This window comes from Ascaphus truei, chromosome 2 (genome assembly GCF_040206685.1).
Source record: "Ascaphus truei isolate aAscTru1 chromosome 2, aAscTru1.hap1, whole genome shotgun sequence".
Lineage (NCBI taxonomy): Eukaryota > Metazoa > Chordata > Amphibia > Anura > Ascaphidae > Ascaphus > Ascaphus truei.
In genome coordinates, this window is record NC_134484.1 from 277,761,845 (window position 1) to 277,781,775 (window position 19,931).

The 19,931-nt window shown below is 35.8% G+C and overlaps 1 protein-coding gene across 9 annotated transcripts in view; it reads right to left on the minus strand.

Moving 5' to 3' along the window:
- ARPP21 (cAMP regulated phosphoprotein 21) overlaps nt 1-16,848 on the minus strand; it is a 296,095-nt gene extending 279,247 nt beyond the window's left edge. For all 9 annotated transcript variants that reach the window (XM_075586268.1, XM_075586270.1, XM_075586272.1 and 6 more), the window contains exon 1: nt 15,976-16,848. The gene's annotated coding sequence lies outside the window, so the exon portion shown is untranslated. The remainder of the gene's footprint in view (nt 1-15,975) is intronic.
- Between the last annotated feature and the right edge of the window lie 3,083 nt (nt 16,849-19,931).

Genomic DNA, 19,931 nt, shown 5'->3' on the forward strand with positions numbered 1-19,931 from the left:
ATGATTACATTTAACATAGGTTAAACGCGATGGACATGTCTTGTTTTCCAACCTCATCTACTATGAAACTATGATTATAATCAGTTGATTTTGATTTTTTTGCGGGGGTGGGGGGGTTGGGGGGGGCGGAGGAATTAGGGTAGTTATTGGCCTCTCTTTCAAATTATATATTTATCCAAAGTTGACAATGGGCGGGATTGCACCTTTAAAATCTAATTTCATTTTTGGGTGTTATTTTAAAATATAAATTTCAAGCTCCTCTTATAACTTGGGATGCTACAATGTGCGTATTGGCCTCTGTGCACTACCTAATAATGATCACAGGAATCAACATGTTAACTGTTCTAGTAATACAAATATTTTTTTGCTATAATAATGATACTTAGCTGACAAGAATTTGCTAAATTGGATAATTGAAATTAAAGAAAGACTTAACAAGGGAGAATAGTATTTTGTATACAACAATATATGTAATTCATAAGTGTTTTGAGATGCACGTGTAATTGTTGCAGTACCCATTGTGTTAAAAGGTTAACTTAAAATATCTCCACTATCCAACACAAAGGGTTACATCCACAGAAGTGTGCAACATTTTAAGCGTTATGTTATCACCATTTTTCGTACCGTTATCCGTAACGGGTATCCCGAAGGTCCATTGTGTTACAATACACTCGCATTTACCAAAACAATAGCGGATTTATACATTTTAATGGACGTCTGGCTTACTCATTTGCAAATCATATGGTAATGAGCAGTTTACCTAATAACGAAGATCCTCAGACCTCTGTTCATGTTAGTGCATGGGAATAACACTAAAATACTTAAGACCTTCCAAAGTTGACTTCGCCATTATTCAGACCCTGATTATACTGTAATTGTGTTATTTCTGAAAATAGCCTAAGAGCAATGTAATAAATATAGGACTTAACCCTTTCATTACAAAAAGTTACGTGTCATACAAAGGAAAGTATTAGGAAATATATAAATGTCGTTATTATGGTTTTTAGCAATAAAGTGATATGTTTGTGTGAGCTAATATTGTATATAATGTAATAATGACTGTATTAAGTAGGGGTCTATAATAATGTATAACCATAGATACCTGAACAATATTAATTCATTATTTTTTTATTAATTTACAATTAAAATAAATGAAGGAAGGACACAATAAATAATTGTAAAAAATTAATAAGTAAGTGTTAAAATGTAAAATTTCTTAATATTATAACAAGATTTTCATTAGCTTTTGGTAATGCACATTAGTAATACATTATTATCACATGCATTAATAACGCACAATAAAGTTTGACCAATGTGCATGTGCAGTGTATTGTATGACACGTCTCTGAGACATAAAAATTCCGGTTAATAGTGCTGCTACTTTAACGACGGACGTTATTTTTGCATCTCATTAGCTTTGTAGATAAGACGAAAAAGAAAGTCAGTTCACCATTTCTTTAATGCGCATTATTAGCACAAAAACTCTGGATTTCTGTGTCTCTATCCTATAGGGGGTAATTTATTACATTGCAATAGTGCCCCGTTCAGCACTATCACAATTTAATGAATAAACCCAATAGACTGGGATTTAGATCTATGATTACTTGAATAAATTCTTATCACATTCCAAAATATACTAATTTTGCTTGCAACTGCTTCAGCTGTTATTACTATGTTTGAAAAAATAGTCTTACCCTAAAAGAAAAAACAAGTTATTGAACTTTAATTCTATTGATATAGCAAAAGGAAAAAACAGTTGGGAAAGTGCAGAAAAATACATTTCATCTCGTTTGACAGAACAAAAGTATTTTCGAATAATACCATGGCTTTACTTTTGTCCGTACAACTTTCTCATAGCTTAAGAAATGTAGTTACAAGATCATTTTAAATGTATTGTACTGTAATATTTTAGAAACCAATGTCTTAAAGTGTTATACAGCAATGACAACTTTTACTGCAAACTCGCATATCTTTGCAGCCAAAAATAGTGATGCAAGTTTACTACTCACACATCTTGACATATGAAGATGTAAGTCAAGTTCATAATGTCACGCAGGTTTCAAATGTTGGGATTGAATAGTTGATTAGAATTATTTAACTGTAATTTAAATCATGGGAAGAAATTATTATATTAAGCAATTGCCGGGGTGTCTAGATCCATATTTAATAATGAGTATAAATAGTCCTTGTTAAATGACCACCCCAGGATTTCTACAATTTTCACTGTAGACTGACTGATAAGGACCACCTGGCCCAGTTTACTGTACTAATTTTCCGCTCTTAATTACTTCTGTCACCACTTCCCACTTCTAAAGGGGAATTCTATGCATTGAATACTCTTTCATAATATATGTTCTTTCCTTTGATCTACTATTCTCCACTTTTACACCTTTGTAATGGTGGTGCCCTTATGGTATATTTTAAGAAAAACACTTCCTGTCAATATCTATGTATTTGAAATATCCTAACTGTTTGTCCTATCTTCTGAGGTGTACACATTGAGGGTTCTTTCCTTATTAAGTTTTCAATGTAAAACTTGCACCATTGTTATTCCTTCTTTGGGCCATCTTTAGCCTGTCTTGGTCCTTCTGGGGATGTGACCTCTAAAACAGAAGACTGCTCTCTAGGTGACGTCACAAAAGAAATCTGTAAACTGGCATAAAACCTTTATTTTTTGCTGGTATTATAAAGAAAATGGCTTGTATTTTGTAAATGTTGTTAATTTATGCCAAGCCAATTGCTGTAAGAATATTATTCTATTATCTGCCATTTTTAGTTTTTCATGGATTTTAATGAGAAATATGTATTGAACTCCTCCCCTCCTCCAGGCCTCTTTCATACTTCCTTCGTTTCCTGTACTCTAACCCCTTTACACTTCCTCCCGTTACCCTTATCTCACTTCCTTTCTTGCTCTTTTCCCATTTCCCCTTTACTCCTGTCTCCATTTTCCTCTCACCTGTACTCTTCCCTCTTATTTCTGTGTTCCCTTTATATATCCATCTCTACCCCATTCAATCCACTTCCCCTTCCTTCACTGTCTCTCTCCACAGCCCATCTCCTTCAAATTTGCACCATTCTTTCCCTATCCCTCCCTACCTATACTGGTCTTAAAAGGCAAGAATATAACACTCACAGATGTGCACAGCGAATGGTTGCTTCTTGATTGGGGGACTATGTCCCCTATTAATAAAGTGTGAAGCAGTCTTCTTGATCCTGCAGATTTAAAATCTATTAATTCGTGATGACATCATAGCATACTGAATAGGGACGTATGAGCTTGCTACTAACTGCAAATATAAGGCTGGGAGACATAGGTTTACTTTATAGACTTATGTGGGGACATTCAAAAAATTATGAGGACCAGAAGAAAGCCACAAATATGTATGGCAGTGACAAGTCAGCCAGGTGACAGAAATACTATATGCCTCAAAGTGTGGAATTCTAAATGGAGAATTAGGAAGGTGCTGCAAAAATGTAGGTGTGTGTAGGGGAGAAGTTGGTGGTAGGGGAGGAGCAGTGTGCCCCAAGGATAAATGTAAGTAATCTGTATTGTAACCCTGGCAAACTAGGAATATACAGTACAGGTAGAATGTTTTATACAAATTGTATCTACAGTCATTCTAAAGTCACTATAGCCACTTAGTGATTTTGATTTTGCCACTGTTACAAATATTCAAGTAGTAAAATAATTGAAGAAAGGTATATACTGACATAGGTTGGCCAACTTTACAATTCTACAATTCTACAAGTGTCTGTGTATTCATTACATTGTACATCATACCTTGTAGTTTAATGATAACATAAAAAAATATTTTAAACTAACATTAATTTTTATGCATGCTTCCTAATGACAAAAGTTAATATAACACATTTCAACATGAAGAATGAGAGCACCGATTTGGAAACAAATACCATAACCTACCCAATGTTTGCATGTTTATTTAAACAAACACTTTCTTGTCCTGAAATTAGTTTTCCTACAATAGACAAGTCATAATTAACTCTTTATAAATCAAGAATTAAGATAAAATTGACAGATTTATTCTTTAAATAGGCTCCATATATGGCCTATTCATACATCAAGAATCAACTTTGGATAAATTGTTATAGGCCGGTATTGCATAATTGTTGATCAGAGAAGGGCTATGGGAGAGTGCAATGCAATTTAACCACTTACATAAAACAGTATGTCACTTGCATAATACTAAAGTATCTTCCAAATGCATTTATTGACTTTTTAATTGTTTCTTCCATTCACTTAATATATTATGATTATAGACTGTAGAGAAAAGCAAAGCATATTTTCTACCGTTAGCTCAAACAATATTGGTATTTTGAAATGATGCCCTGTTGGGCTTACTGGTATTATAAAGCAAGGTAGTAAATGCAAAAGCAGGCATTTTTTCAATAATAATCTTCCTGCAAGGGTAGGTTTTATTCTAAAGGCAGTCATGGGATTTATTGATGATAGATTATATGTGGGAAATGGAGGTTTCATTTAAAATTAATTTGGCTTCCTACTTTTAATACATTTAATAAAGAAAAATTGGTGCTACTTTTAATTTGTATCAAGTTAAAAAAGTTATTGAAACATTTTAGTGGGAACACAAGCAGTACATTCAATGTGTATTCACTGTTCATTTGATTGAATAAGCCGAGCGATATAAAGGGGCTAAAACAATGTAATTTGTTGTATGTTTCTGTACATAGATATACAAGAGATGAGGGAGTGTGTCGCAGACTAACACAATGGTAATGGCAGTTGCTTGAAGTGGTCAGCTGCCAGGTAGCCAAACTTGAGTAGGTGGGGAAGAAACAGGGTAGGGAGGGAAAACAAGAAGGGGCTGATGGTGTAGTTTATTACAAAACACCTTTAATACATACAGATATATTAAGAGCCCCCCTGAGGGCGTACTCAAACTTTGTACTACCACTCAGGACATAAGGGTATCTTTACAGCGCTGTGCTGTCCAGGGTGCGCTTAGTCCATCTCTGTCAATCGCTAGCGGTCCCCACAAGCGGCCGCTGTGGTTCTCGCACGGTTTGACTGAAGTCGGCGTCTGACGTCACAGTATACCGGGAACGAAGTTCCTCCTCTCCTCTTCCACTCAACGCGTTTCGCAAGTTAGGGTTAACTTGCTTCGTCAGGAGTGTAGCGATTCCTCACCTGTCTACTCTTAAGTATACATCACTGGTCTCCTATTGGCTAGTAGGAAACCAGAGCATATTTACATTGAGCCTCATATCTGTGTGTAGAATCAGCTGATTCTGTAAATGTGCTCTGGTTTCCTACTAGCCAATAGGAGACCAGTGATGTATACTTAAGAGAAGCAAGGGGAGGAATCTCTACACTCCTGACAAAGCAAGTTAACACTATCTTGCGAAACGCGTTGAGTGGAAGAGGAGGAACTTCGTTCCCGGTATACCGTGATGTCGGACGCCGACTTCAGTCAAACCGCGCGAGAACCCCAGCGGCCGCTTCTGGGGACCGCTAGCGATTGACAGAGATGGACTAAGCGCACACCGGACAGCACATCACTGTAAAGATACCCTTATGTGTCCTGAGTGGTAGTACAAAGTGTGAGTACGCCCTCAGGGGCCTTATAATATATCTGTATGTATTAAAGGTGTTTTGTAATTTACTACACCATCAGCCCCTTCTTGTTTTCCCTCCCTACCCTGTTTCTTCCCCACCTACTCAAGCTTGGCTACCTGGCAGCTGACCACTTCAAGCAACTGCCATTACCATTGTGTTAGTCTACGGCACACTCCCTCATCTCTCGTATATCTGGCTTTCCCTCATGAGGTTGAGTGGTCATTAGACTTGTTTATTTTACATCGTATTTGTTTTTGTCTACATCTCTCCCAGTATTTGCATTGCATTTTATCCACCATTAGGTGGCATTGTAATATTACACTAGGAAGCGCTGGGCAGTCTTTTTCTGTGATTCTGTTTCTGTACATACACTGTTTGTTATATTTTTATATTTTTTAGCAAAATAAGTTATATTACATGTATCAAATGGTAACATAATAATGGTTAATAATGCTAAGGTTATGAAGCGGTTAACTCCTCCCACAACCTTCCAGGCAGGCCTAACCACCCACCCTGGGGCAACTACCCCCTTCATCCACCCCATCTCCCCCCAATAAACAGGCTATTCATGTTTAACCCCTTCATTGCTTAAGGGACTATCAGCCAAGGTAATGAATCTATTTTTATTTTATTATTACATTTGAATACTAGTGTGCGGAAGGAGGAGGTCTCCAGGGCTGAACCTCTTTCATTTAAGGTCTGGTGAACCCCTGCTTTCTGAGTTACAGGCCCAGTAATGGGGTGCCGTTATCCCCATGCAATGTTTAAATCTCCTGCATCACGGGAACGAGACATTTAAATGCATAGGAGATACCGGCACCTCATATCGGGCCTGTAACTCAGGAAGCAGGCGATCCCCGGACCTGAAATCAAAACGGTTTGGCTCCAGAGACCCCTGATCCCACACACTAGCATTCAAATTTAAATAAAAACACTGTGATCGCCTGTGAGAGCAGTGCAGGGAGAGGCAGCTCTCCCTGTGCAGCTCAGATTGCAAGAAAATCGCAGGAGGAGAACTTGGAAAAAATTTGAGATGGCTTTGCTGCTACGCTGTACGGTTTTGGCATTTTCCTACCTCACAGTTTGAGATGGTTTCAGATTCTTTCGGAAAACCGTGAAAACACAAATGACAAACCGTTCGGCAGGAATATTCCATACCTTGCAAGATAGCAGCAAACTCATTGAAGCTACTAGAATAGGCCCCTGAGAGTCAATCTATATCCTTCTTGTGCAGGGGAAGAGTTGAAAGGCATTAAAGTCTTCTTGAGAATGGAGAAGGTAGCCTAATGAGTCATTTTAAAAGCTTTGATTCAAAGCAATTACATGTTTTATTATATATAGTACATGTAACCTATGTGGAAAGTAAACATTGGCAAGCGAAAATGTTACAAAAAAAATGGCTGACAATTAACCTAGTGAAAAAAAAATGGAACCGGAAAAAACAAAATATATATATACTAGAAAAAAAAAGAAAGAAAAAGCGCCCGATCCATCTGTAAAATCCAACAATAAAGGTTTCATTTACCATGAACATAGACAATTGCACACTCACACTTTGCCAGTGTATTAAATGCGTTGTATGGGACAAACCCATGCACCATACAGATGTCAGACTGCAGCAAGTTCCTTCCGTTCCATCTGGCTGTGCAAACCGCAAGGCTTCACTGCTGCTGGTGTCACCGTCTCAGCGTCTCTCCGGCAACCCGAATGAGCAACTTGCAGTTCCTATTTGGCACGCTGAGACATTAGTGGGCTAATTTTAACTTTTGCTGCTGCTGACCCTGCCTGCCTTTGTTCTATTTTGAACTATCATCAATGTCCTATATGTTTGGACTTTATCAGTGGACTGTGCTGTGCTGATTGATGTTTGCAGTGTCTCAATCCTAAGGAGCTGAGTATTTCTGATTATCCATCCCTCCCTTTGTTTCCCCATTTGCTTTCATTTATGTATTTGGGTCACTAAATGAAGTACTCTACATGTATTCCTTGCATTAATACTATTTGAACTGTATTAGGCTCATTTATGTGTTATTGACACTTTAACTGCTATCAATACAAGCACTCATGTTTTCTCTGTGTATATTTTCCTAGTTTAGCAAAAAAAAATTTTTTGACCTACTGTATGATGTCTTTCAGCCATTAACATATCTGGTGACCGGCCGGTCTGTATTATTTCATTGCGGGAAATAATCTTTTCCCTCAGTGAATAAGGTTTTTCCTAGGGCATCATTTTTTATTTCTTTGGGTCTATTATATTGTGTTTTTCTTTAATATTTTTTTTCTGTAATTTTTGTCCACTAATTATTTTTAGGCAGGTAGGCTCACCGGTCAGTTGTTTGTATGTCTGTTATTTTTTTTGGATTTAATTAAAGTACCCTTTCTATTTTTGCAATCATTTGTCTGAGTGCTAATTCAGAGGTTCCTTTTTCTTTTGTGTTTTATATATATATATATATATATATATATATATATATATATATATATATATATATATATATGTTCACACATTAAATATATCTTAGAAATATCAATGCCTAGTAGAATGGACTATAAAACTAAAGTATTTTATGTTAAATGCCCACTTGTTGTACTTTGTTTAGTAGCCAATTTTAATAAGCAATAACCTTTGCTTTAAAATGTAATTATTTTTCTTTATGACCCTTTCTTCCCGCCTAAAATACTCCTCAGCAGTGTTTTCCCTTCTCCCGTTTCACAGTATTTAAGCATAAATTACAGTAATCCTGTTATCTCAATATTTGTATAATTTGGATTATTTTAGTTGTAATTTACAAACAAACAAATAGCAACATACAAATAATTTGGCGTACAATGTTGCCAGTGGGAAATAGCATTAAAAACGCGTTGGTACTTTGCCTGATTTCAAATAACTCACCATCCTTTCACAAATTAGCATTGCAAATAAATAAAATAGTGGTAATGCAGATCTTGCAGTATTCTTTCACACTTCTACCACTTTACTTAGTAGGAAAAAGATAATTACAGAAGAGTAGTTTTAGAGAACAAACTATAAAGAATATTGCTGCTCTAATACAATATAAGAGATTGTTCTCACCAAACAGCCACCAAATGCCAACATATAAAAGTTATTTTACCGAAAAGCTTTATAAACCATTTTGTGTTAAGGCATGTTATACAGTAAATGTGCAAAATAAACCAATTTGATACCTAGAAGTAGTGTTTCAGACATTGAATATCGCATTAAAAAGTGTACCTACTGTACAGCATGTCATTTAAAAATAATCTTCCAAAAATGTGTCATATTTCATTGTTTTTTGTTCATTCAATTGTACACTCTAATCGTAGTATGTACATTTGAATTAAGGGAATCCTGTCACAAATAAATATAATCATACAGGATATGTATAACCTAATTCAATAATGACTACACTGCAATCCTGCCAATTGCACTTACTTACCGTACCATATTTCTGATACACTGAGAGCCACAACACATTTCTAGATGTAGCATCTAACACAAAATACAGTGTATCTCCATATAACGTAGAATATCCCACAGTTTCCTTGGATAGTGTGGCTCGGTATATCCCAATATACCTTACCATCCTTATCGCACCAGAGAGAACAAATATGTACATTTATTCATAGTGTCTCCCACCAAGCACTAGGTACAAGTAGGCACCATACAGATTAATAATTGTTGATGCCATGATTTTTGATCAGGTGACTTCCCTTTATTCTTACTATAGGTTATTATGAGATAAACTACACATATGTATATATGTATGTATGTATGTACAGTATGTATGTATGTACAGTAGAGGCAACGTTTATTCTAACATTTGCCGTAAACTAGCCGGGTTACATTCTGGGTATGTGCTGGGTATGTGCTGGGTATGTTCTGGGCTAGTTTGAGGCACGTTTAAGGCATTTCTGCATTGACTAACGACCCATAGGATTAACACAGCAGGGATCCCTGGCAGTCCAATTCAGTTTGAATGGTACTGCCAGGGACCCCCGCTCTTAATCTGATAGGCCATTAATCAATGCAGAAATGCTGGGGCTAGTTTAAGGAAAGTTTAAGGCATGTATTCAGAATGTACCTGGGTGTTTCCTGGGTTTTTTGGGGAATTGCCACTGGTTTTTGTTCGAATAAGAGTTGCCTCTACTGTATGTATGTATGTATGTATGTATGTATGTATGTATGTATGTATGTATGTATCTATATATGTGTTTGCATGTATATCTCTCTCACCAACACATGGATATATTTTATCATCCTACAACAAAACATTTCTTAATATTCTGCACATTAGGTTACCATGGCAACTGTGTTTGTTTGTTGTGTTTATTAGTTAGTGCAGTCATGCAGGAACATCACATTAACGCAACTGTAATGAAATGCCAATGAGAATAATTACGAATAACATAAAAATGTACAGTACTTCATATAGTTATCTGAAGCGCTCATCACAACATTAAATTTGGTCATAATGAATTGTTAAGGGTTATGAAAATTGGGAATTGGTGAGCTTGTTCAGAATCAGATATCAAATAAAGTACAGGGTTAAAAATTACTAAAAAATATGTTTTACAACATGTACGATTTTAAACAGCCTACCTATTTAAAATGTCTATGTTCTAGCCATAGCCAGATTGAAACATCATTTACATTTTTTATAGACCAGGGTTTACTAACCTCATCTGGTTTTGTAGCATCATAAAAACAGTTCCATACCAGCAACATCTTGCAGTTGTATTAAAGTATAAACTTATATTTACATCAATATACTTACTATATATTTAAATAGGTTCCATTTGTGTATTTGTTATGCAATTTAACTATAAAAATACCTAAAGTGAGATTATTTTAATAGTTGTCTCTTTATCTCTGTTCTCATCTCTCGTCAGCAATATGAGTATCAAAAAACAATTTGTAAGACTTTGTGTAGAAAAAGTGGGGATACTGCTACTACAAGTTGGGAACCCCACGTTAGACAATATATATAATATTAGGTATGGATCTTTGAGATATGAGTATAAAATATAGGCCACAAAAGAGAAGTTCATTCTGAAATAATGTAATGCAGTTTTCAATATATATGTTTTGTCAAGTATTTTGAAGATGTACATTACTGTACATTAGGAAGAGGGAAAAGCATTTGTAACAAGTACTCGGGTGTGCTAACAGGTGCAAGTCTTTTTTAATGTAGATCAGTATGTGCAGAATAGCAATATTTTAGCAAACACTTATCTGTAAAGCAGCTGTTCAAAGCCTAGACGACAAAAGTTTTATAGAGGACGGTTCATTAAAGCCAACATTGGTTATAGAAAGAATGTAAAAATGCATATTATACATTTTTATTAAAATGAAACATTTCTACAAAAATGTCTCTCAATTAAAAGCTAATTTTCAACCTAATTTTGTGCCATATGGATTCGTAGCAATGTCTAAATTGCCTTAAACTGTCATACATGTCATGAAGCAATAAAAGGAAGGTTCCATATATAACCCTAAAATACTAATTACCTAAAACAAGCGATAGTTTCAACACAAGATAACAATCATAACCACTTAGTAAAATACCATCTAAAATCTAATATCTTTTTGTAGAAATATTTTTACGTATAGAAACTACCATCTCGGAACACTTGTTTCATCTGCAGATATAAATATGGTATTAATTGTAAAATATATTCTCTGCAGCACACTGCACAGTAGATTTCAGTGCATTTTATTTTCTGTGTTAATATTATGTTTGCTTGTTCTAATGAGACAATACCGGAATAAATTGACAACATAATGGTGATCAGAACAGCAGGTCCATTCTTCTGTCTAAGCTACTATAATCTTGAATTCATTTTATTTCCTGTTAGCTGGTGTATCTAGAAGCTGATACAGTGAAAGAAGTCATGCAAATTCTTAGGTTGGTATCGTAATCAATACATTTATATACTGTAAATGTATTCATACTTTTAAATCTTAAGTACCAATTAGAATTACTCCTATTTTTACTGATTTAATCTCAGTTGATTATTTCGGAACAACTTAAAAATGAAAGAAATGTCCTACTTTTTTTAAAGGAAAAATACATTCTTTAAAGCTGAAATTATTTTGTCGCCTTCTAATATGAAGTGCATCTGAGTAAATGAGAAACCTATCAGATGACAGGTTGGAGTTTAAAGCTATTTTATGTATGCCTCTTATTTGAGAAGGTGTAAAAATAGCCTTGTGGTTAAGGTGCTATTCTAAAAAGTGGGAGTTACTGACTCATAAACCAACTCCAGTGCTATGTAACCTTGGACAAGATATGTACAGTATATATATATATATATATATATATATATATATATATATATATATATATATATATATATATACACACATAAATATATAAATATATATATTCTATGTATATATATATATATCTTGTCCAAGGTTACATAGCACCGGACTCGGTTTATGAGTCAGTGACTCCCGCATATATGTATATCTGTGTGTATGTTTATATATGGGAAGAACTAGGTATTTTTGCGCCAGGGACAAGTTCCACCAATCCATCACCTGCCCTACCCACCCACGCATCTCCCCCAATTTATAGAACCAAGGGGCAAAACAATCCTGACACTTGTAACTGTATTTGCGAATCTTGGTAATCTAAATGTACATCACGTTTAGTTTCATCCTCGCTTTGGGTTTGAGCCACATTGACCACTGCTTAGTTTATCTTCCTCTTGTTCCCTAATTTTCCTCTTGCGAAATTCAGCTCCCTCTCTCATCCATTTCCTCTATGTCTCACATTTGTTCTCCTTCCGTTGTCGGTCCCTCTCTGTGGCCCCATTTCTTCCTCTTCTCAGAAGGGCTGCTCCATGGCCACCATTACCAGTTGGCACTGGTGTTAGTGTGCACCCTGCCCTTCAACTGCTCCACTTGCTCCCTCCCATTGAGGTGAGTTGAAATTCCATGTCAGATCGCACAGAACGACTATCTCAGAAACTCTACAATAAATGGAATTCTATGCCCTCAATCAGGCTGCGCCTGGGGCAACTTCCTTACTCACCCAGTCTAGTTCTGCCTCTGTGTGTGTGTGTGTGTGTGTGTGTATATATATATATATATATACACACACACACACACAAAGGCAGAACTAGACTGGGTGAGTAAGGAAGTTGCCCCAGGCGCAGCCTGATTGAGGCCATAGAATTCCATTTATTGTAGAGTTTCTGAGATAGTCGTTCTGTGCGATCTGACATGGAATTTCAACTCACCTCAATGGTGAGTGTGTGTGTGTGTGTGTGTGTGTGAATATATATATATTCACACACACACACACTCACCATTGAGGTGAGTTGAAATTTATATATATATATTCACACACACACACACACACACACACACACACACACACACACACACACACACACACACACACACACACACACACACACACACACACACACACACACACACACACACACACACACACACATTCTTACATTTTAATAGCATGTAACCTCTATAAAGGGCTATGATTCATTGTACTTATGGAGTCCATGTATATAATAGTGTACATTGACAGCACTATAAATTTCCTTTCCAATTTTTTAACTGTTCTGTGTTATTCTATGCCAGCCACTTTATGGCAGAATGGCAAACCTTTTCATTAAACTGCTTCTAAAATACAGCACAGCAAAGCAAGTGAAGAATGACCTAACAATGGTAATGTCACAATTCTTCAAAAGACTGTTCTGAAATGGAATAAGGAAGTCAAAGTGTAAGAAGCTAGGAATAAATGTCACTGATGACATGTTGAAGGCAATGGAAATCAATGGAATGAATGGTAACATTAGAGATTTTAAGACACAACATACAGGTGCGTAAAAAAAGAAATCTCAAGCACTGAAACCAATTTTCTTTATTGGCTATTTAGGCCATTTAGCCATTTCTGTTAGTAATTATGGACCATATTGCTAAATGGTGCTAAGCCATCAGACACCTTCCTGAGACCGGAAAACACAATGCCTTTAATGGGATGTAACGTGTCTTCCGGGACAGGCAGGTGTCTTATGGTAGAACACTGATTAGTGAATATGGGCCATTATCTTTTGTTTTGTATTTTTTACACATACAAAATCCCCATATAGTAAATACATTGTTTGACTAATACGTTTACATAGTCACAATTGCCCTATGGCATAGTTTTCATGTCTTTACATTACATAGTTAACAACAGTATAAATATTGTTAAAAAAAATAATGAAATAAAATCAATCATTAATAGTACTGTATTAGATCATAATAATGACGATACAACTAGCAATACAGTAAATATGTGGTGCATATGGCGCATAAGTATTCTCTCCAATAAAATCTCCAATTTAAAATAATTTGGAAATGTTTTGGCATTGAAGTAAAATTAGAGTACAACTTAAATGAATCTGTCCTTTTAAGAAGAATATTAAAATATGAATGAAAAACAAATTGTAAGTTTTCTTTCACTTTACTTTACAGTATATCTAAACAAAGAAAGAAAAAGAATAGTCACGGCAAAAACACAGTTTACAAAGGATGTGTTGAAACATTTTTGGCAAAATATTATATTATGAATGGAAACAAAATCGAAGTATGAGCATTATTTATGTAGTGTGTGACCTGTGGCATTGACGTGGTATGATTTATACCTCTGTTATTTAATTCTGTGATTCCTCTTTTATTTACTTATTTAGAGGTGGTCAGATAAGCCTGCTATGAGACATTACATGTAATAATTATATCAACAGTGCAAGAAAATAATGCATAACGTAATCTTTACAAAAAAAACTATGGTACCAATGCATACTAAGTCTGAAAACTGCAAGTTAAATACATGTGCAAAACATATTGTACAACTCTTTTGTAGCCGAGATAACATGTTTTTTTATCATTTTATGTTAGAACATTATGTGGATTGTTATTTTCACTGTTCAAATACCATTAAAGGATGCAATTATTACAAGACTCAATTTTACAAGAAAAAATAGACCTTGTGTTTATTTGTTTCTTTAAATGAATGTGTGCAGGTATCACATGATGAGCCACAAATTATGCCTACTCCATTTACTGAATGCCTAAATTGCACATTTTATACTGAATATTAAAGATTGCAGTCTTCAAAATATTACACTGAAACTTCTGTAGTACTGTAGCAATGATTAAAGATTATTATCAAACCTGCAGTAATGTATTGTATATCTGCTAATGTAGACTTCTTGCTATTAAGCTAAATGAGTATGTACAGTATGATAGGCGTTATATTTTTTCCATATATATGAAGTACATGTATGTATGTATGTATGTCTTTATTTATATAGCGCCATTAATGTACATAGCGCTTCACAGCAGTACATGACTCAAAGCGTTACATACTGTACCTTTCTTTTCTCTTTGAATGTGTCTTGTTTTGTCCTAAATCAGCTTTTTATATCTAAATCAATAGCAGCATAGTTTTTATATGGATTGTCACTTGTACTTTATGAAGATACATTATTATATTTTGACCTTTTCTTGTAATAATTCTACAACTGTTTAACCAACTTAAAATAATAAGATGTTTATGCTGCTAAATCTAGACCTGACATCATAGAGAGGGTAGGAAAGTATTTCCAGCTTTAAAAACACATGTTTTGCAAACTATGTTATTTAAATGCATTTAATGTAATCTAGGACTCCATCTGTGCTTCTCTTATAAGAGTATCAAAATAATACACAATTAAGAGCCATACCTTTCCTGGGTTTATAAGAAGAATCTGATGCAGTCACATTGTACATCCAATCATGAAAGAAAAAAAATGCTGTCAACTGAGCTAGAGTATAAACTTTGTAACTCATTCGTTTCTGCATTCAAGAGTTTGCCATAAAGTATTAAACCATTATGTATATCTATTTGAAATATTAAAAATCTCCCCACCATAGTCAATTTAAAAGACATATTTCTGAACAGCAAACTACTGCAGTACAGAAATGACAATCTGTTTGTAGATGCATTTTAAACACCACACACGCCTTGTCATCAGATTAATTTTAGATCAAATACATCTGACAGTCTACTTACAAAAGTAGAACAGATACAAAACAGATACAAAAGTATCTGCATTTTGAGACACACTTAATAATGGGCAAAGTCAAAAGTACTTCCACCACTATAAGATATGAACATGTTTGACCTGACCATCCTCCCTGTAGCTGCAAAGACAGGAAAACACTGAGCGACACAACATTGTGGACGTACACATAAAAGACAAACAACATGGCAAGACTCGTTAAAACAAGGCTAAAACAATCACATATAAGATAACCGCGAGTTGAACCGATAGTGTGTTTTTTTCATCTGACATGGGATGCAAGACAGCTATTTTTTTACCTTGCCTGAAACTGGATCAGCCAGCTTCCCGGTACTGCTGCAGACGGCTGGGATGGTGCAGTGTCTGATGCTAAGTGTCTGTCTTATTGAAAGACATGATTTGTTTTCTTTCCTGCTGCTGTGGTTTATCTGTGTGTGGTTATTTCTCTGGCAGTTACTGAGTTGAGGTCGGGGGAGGTTGGCACTGGGCTCAGAGTTGCCTGCTAGCAAGTGAGAGAAGGGAACAGTGAATGGATGATCCTGTCTCTTGCTATTTCTTTTCCATCTATTTGCCCAAATGTCACTCTATAGCCCTTCCCATCCTCTCTATCCCTCAATATGTGTCTATTTAAATGATTTTCCAACTCCCTTCTCTTTCTCAGACCCCAATTACCTGCCCACACAACGTTTTTTTTTTACCTCCACACTCTTTCCCTTACCAACTTCTCTGTATCTTTTTCACTTTCCCCTCTTTACATAATCTTAATATGTCCATTTAGCATGGTGTTTCCGTCATAGCTATGCCTGCCTCATTCTCTTTGACAGCCTGTTTCCCTTTCACTTTTACCCTTTTCCTTCTTTTGCCACACTATCTCCTTCCTTCTTTATCTAAAAACATTTCCCTACTCACTTTACTGACCTACTGTATCTCTTCTTGTGTCTGTTGTCTTTATCTCCTCTCTCTGTGTATCTGTATTATATCTAAAATATCTATATATAGATATATCTATATATATCTATATATATGCCTTCTTCTTTATCCTTGATATACTAGTCTCCTTCTTTTTGAGTGTCTTTCCCTGTATCTCTTTCTATGCCTCCTCCCTCTGGCTCTCCTGTGAGATAAGAAGAGCTTGTGTGCCTGAGCGTGTGGGGTTCTGCCGGGATGCCTGCGTGCTGCTCTCCTTTTGTCCCCTCCTACCCTCTTTTCTCAGCCCTTACTTGTGAGCAGGAGCGTGACGCCAAAGCAGCAGATGAGCAGCCCACTCTGCTCTAATTGGTCACAGTAAAAATAACATGCAAAACAGAAGCTTTATCCCCCCCACCCCAGCCCCCACACACCCTTCACAAATAAACATCCATCCCTACCTGCTCTTTGCTATTTTTCAGTGCTGCAATAAGTTGTGTTGGTGCTTGTCATAAGCATACTGTGCCCCTGACAGACCCGGATGAGGAAGATATGGCAAGCAGATAAACCACTGCAATAAAGAAGAAGGGAAAAAAACATATCTTTATTCTAAGCTGCAATATTTAGGAGGGGCCAACAACAGTTTTGTAATCCTTTCCAATACATCCCAAGAGGGATTTAAAGCCTGGGTGGCATGTTCTACAAAATTAACCCTGTTCACAGCTCACATCATTTAAAAGTTTTAAATTGAGCTATAAAAGAAAGGAAAAGTACTGTAATAAACGGATGAAAAACGATATTCCTGTCGGAATTAACTAATTAGTGCTAGCAAACTCTGAAATGCATACCATGGAAACAATGCATAGAAATATTAAATAGTGGGAACATAAGCAGGACAGGTATATTTTAGGTGGCAATCACTGTTAATTTAACAAAACCTGATAATGTAAATATGAAACCATTCATTACTTTATGGGTAAGTAGAGAATTTGGGGTTGGTGGGTGAGTGACCGAATTAATTTTTTAAAAGGGAACAATTTGTTTTAAAGGCATGATTCCCAGAGCTGATCACCACTAGATGTAAATAAAGTCATTTCACATCACAAAATGCTTTAATTAACACCTCTAGATCCAAACGAGCTAGCAATGCATCACATTTCTCTGGAGCCCTAAATGGGTCAAAAAACCTGGATTCTTAAGGGAAGCGTAAATTAAAATAGCCCAGGTTTGAGACGTGTTACTGTACATTCAAAATGATCCGTCATAACATTAACTCATTCTCTGCGGAAAGGAGCCTGGAGTGTATTGTTAAGCAATATGTTGATGCACCCTTTGGTAATGAAAGAGGTTATTTACACAGCACGATTCAATGTGTAAAATGCAATGCAGTGAAGGTGTTAAATCCAATGTACCAAGAAATAGTCATAATTGCAGCAAATCAGTAATAACAGTGATTTCAATGCTTCCTTCATACATACTATTCTGACCTCTCCTGAAACAAGAGTATGAAAATTAAAAACCCATGCTAGAGCAATCTCAGGCGAAATCCAAACCTTATTTTCCCATGGCCATCTGCCTATGTGTATTTGTTTCCCAGCACCCAATACCAATATGCACGTACTCAGAGAAAGGTATCTAATGATTTGCTTCGCATTGAAGAGAGTATTAGTTTTTGTCGGCGGCACCTGCCAAAGATCTGGGGTGAGGGGTGGAAGTGAGGACAGAGATGAAAAGCAGCCAAGAATTATCTCGCTGGCTGGTGGGCTGCCGACTTGTCAGATAAACTGGGCTCTGTGCTGTGCCTATAAAGTCAAATGATAGCTTGTCTTGAAAGGTTAAATGAATGAATAAAGAATACATGCTACTGTTTATGTTTATATATGTGACAAGTGACATTAGAATTCTGCAATATACCTCAACATATCCAAGTTTTTTTTTTATAAGATTCAAAAGCACTGCTTGCAGTATATCATTCACAATGCATGACAACCTATTGCAACATATATTGTCATTGTCCAATTGTTCATATTACAGATTGCTATATGTTTACTAGGTTAGCATAATTATCACAGTATATTTGCTTACTGTGTTTACCCCTTTAAGTAGGAGACATTACAAAATGCATTTCCACAAAATGAAAGAGGTATATTGCATATTGCACACATGCTGTTGTGTGAAGCATTTTTTTGGGTGCACACATTATTCTCACACACATGAAATACAAGAATTGCCAGTTGAAAGTGTTTTGAATACGGAGCGCAAAGATCTTGTGGAAGCAGTTACATTTTCTGTGACAATAGTTTCTATAACCATGTGATTCGCACAGATGTGTATACTGTGTGATCGTGGTCTCACCGGTTTGAAGAAATTCTCTATATTGAGAGAACCGGAGTTTATTCATTTACATATCACATTAGGACATGGTTGTACACACAGTTAAAGCATTAAAGTGTTGAGATAAGAGGATAGCATCATCGATTAGCACCTTCAGGACTGAAAGAGATTGTCCTGAATTACAGAACGAGGTGTTATTCCCACCATCACTAAAATGGGTCAGTGTCTCAGTAACAATCTCAAATATCACAGCATGTGAGGCTATCCTCTCCAGCAGTAAATAGGTTTAATAACCATATCCAAATGTTGACAATATTGATCATTTCAGGTTACATTGGACAAAATAAGAATGGCTGCAGAAAAGCTCCAGGGACAGGGATATAATGTGCACTTTTCAGATGCCTTTTAACATCTCGATAATTTCTCCTAACGTGTTCTCCATGGTTTGCAATCCTTCAGCTAATATAAAAAAATGAACTAGCAAAATCCAATGCATCAAGGTAAAATACCAGTGCCTTAAGGATACCTGGAAAATTGTGCTAACCGGTGGCAACTCTGACCTACTTCTTTTCTAAAGTCTTACATCAATAATAATGTTTATAGAGTCTTAAGGTATGGTTTCACACATGCAGGTAAGGAATTTTATAAGATGAAGATTTTCAGCCCTTGCATGCTCCATTTATTACCATCTGTTTCTGCATAATGTATTTGACAATCATGTGCATATGTTATTTTCATTGTATAAATACTGTATCTAATGTGATGTAATATTACATTAGAAAAAAATAGCTAAAATAAGTTATAGATGTAGCAGACTACATTGCACCCTCGGATAACATGATATATCACGTTATAACACAAAATATCATAGTTTCTATAGAATTCAGTGACAGTTATAATGCAGAATATTCTATCATAATACTCCAGCAGGAGCAATAACCTTTGTTACATCTGCACAGGCTATTCCCATACAGTCACTAAATCACCTGCTCATTTTACCTTCAGCTATTTAAAG